Raw genomic sequence first — 2,694 nt, 5'->3', positions numbered from 1 at the left:
TGACGTCACAAGCTCCCGGCTCCAGCGTTCGGAACAGTTTGTTCCAAAAAATGAGCAGCGGAGTACCCCTTTAAGAAAGAGTGGGAGAATCCGGCTAGGAAAAAGTTTTCCTTCCTAAAGCTCTAAAGAGAAAGTATCCGTTTGATAGTACGGACGTGGATAATTGGGGGAAAACGGATTTCCTGCATTCACATCTCCTTTTTGTAATATGGTTCCCGTATCCGGTTTCATAAAAAAAAAAACGTATTGAACCGTATATATAGACATTTCATTGTAAACCGTATGCCAACCGTAGCCTCAGGTTGTGTACGTTTTGAATCATTGACGGGTTTATACGGTTTTTACCCGTACACAAAACCGTAGTCTACTACGGTTTTGTGTCCCGGTGAAAAAACTGCTACAACCCGTATACGGTTATTTAAAAAATGGAGTTCTATGGTAACCGTATTGAACCGTATGTGCGTACGGTTACATCCGGTTTGCACAATACGGTTTGGAATTTTTTGGGGGAATTCAATTAAAAAAAAAAGAACTTTATTTAAAATGTTGACAAACATAAAACCATATTTTTTTTCAAGGAAAACGTATTAAAACGTATGCAAACAGAGATTCGTTTTCAAACCGTATACGGTTTAAAAACGTGAGGAGGCATATACGGTTGCATACGTTTCGGTCCGGTTTGGAGACATATACGTTTTTTCGTACAGAAACGTGATACGGGACCCGTATTGCAAAAACGAGATGTGAATGTAGCGTTAGCAAGAGATATATCCAGCTCACCCTTGGGCTTGCGCTCGGACTGGACCAGGACTCGTCCACGTAACATGCAGAAAAAAAGAGAGAATGTCGGGCGCCAAAGTCGTGCAGAGGAACTTCTTTATTTATTTGGTTACCATGGGAAACGACAGGAACTCAAGTAACGTGACGCGTTTCGGCCCGCACGTAACATGCAGAAAAAAGAGAGAATGTCGGGCGCCAAACTTGTGCAGAGGAACTTCTTTATTTGGTTACCATGGGAAAGGACAGGAACTCAAGTAACGTGACGCGTTTCGGCCCGCAGGGCCGAAACGCGTCACGTTACTTGAGTTCCTGTCGTTTCCCATGGTAACCAAATAAATAAAGAAGTTCCTCTGCACGAGTTTGGCGCCCGACATTCTCTCTTTTTTTATGCAGGTATAGACTTAGTATCAAATAAAGCAGTAAAGCATATAGGAATATCCTGCACTCACCGCACAGCGTCAGACTCAAAGTTTCTTACCGGATCTGCCGGGGACCAGGACTGCAGAGGCCGGTCATGTGGTACATTATTTTGAATATTTGCTGCTAACTGATTTATCCAGAGAAGCATTGATCTGGACACACATGTTGCAGCGACATTTGGCTTGAACGCTGCTGTAGAAGCTTCCCAGGATTTTTTCAAAAAAGATTCCGATTTTTTGACTGTTGGATCTTTAAAGGGGTACTACTCCCTTGGAAAACTTATTTTTTTAATCAACTGGTGCCAGAAAGTTAAACAGATTTGTAAATTACTTCTCTTAAAAATTCTTAATCCATCCAGTACCTATTAGCTGCTGTATGCTACAGAGGAAAATTCTTTTCTTTTTGGATTTATTTTCTGTCACGAGCAAAGTACTTTCTGCCGACACCTCTGTCCATGTCAGGAACTGTCCAGAGCAGGAGAAAATCCCCATAGCAAACATATGCTGCTCTGGACAGTTCCTAAAATGGACAGCAGAGGTCAGTAAAGAGCACTGTGCTCGTGACATTAAAAAAAATCCAAAAACAAAAGAATTTCCTCTGTAGTATACAGCCCCTAATAAGTACTGGGAGGATTAAGAATTTTTTAATAGAAGTAATTTACAAATCTATTTAACTTTCTGGCAGCAGTTGATTTAAAAAAAAAAAAATTTAAAAAACTTTTCCACCGGAGTACCCAGAACAAAAGGAAAACGTAACAAAAGTCCACCTGTATTCGGCTGCATTCAGATCTCGTTTTTGCAATACGGGTCCTGTATCCCGTTTCTGTCCAAAAAACGCATGTCTCCAAACCGGACCAAAAACGTATGCAACCGTATATGCCTCCTCGCGTTTTTAAACCGTATACGGTTTGAAAACGGATGTCCGTTTGCATATGTTTTCCTTGAAAAAAACGGATACGGTTTTAGGTTTGTCAACATTTTAAATAAAGTTCTTTTTTTTATTGAATTTCCAAAAAAAAAAAAATTATAATTTATTAAAAACAGTATTGTGCAAACCGGATGTAACCGTACGCACATACGGTTCAATATGGTTACCATAAAACTCCATTTTAAAATAACCGTATACAGGTTGGATATAGTTTTTGACCCGGGACACAAAACCGTACTAGACTACGATTTGGTGTACCGTTAAAAACCGTATAAATCCGTAAATGATGCAAAACGTACACAACCTGATGCTACGGTTGGCATACGGTTTACTATGAAATGTCTATAGATACGGTTTGCAAAAACGTATTGCAAAAACGAGATCTGAATGCAGCCTTCCTTAGGTGTTCGTTCACACCTGAGTCCCTGCCATGCGGCATCAAGCAAGTCTTTTCCAAGCCTCCAGCCAGGCTGCTCACCAGCTTCCAAACTGTCAGGGAAGACGCCACACTCAGCTCTCTCTGACAGCTGGAGGCACCCTGGAAACTCTGCAGTAAACCCACCCTTA

This window comes from Hyla sarda, chromosome 9 (assembly GCF_029499605.1).
Source record: "Hyla sarda isolate aHylSar1 chromosome 9, aHylSar1.hap1, whole genome shotgun sequence".
Lineage (NCBI taxonomy): Eukaryota > Metazoa > Chordata > Amphibia > Anura > Hylidae > Hyla > Hyla sarda.
Note: the sequence above shows the minus strand (reverse complement) of the source record.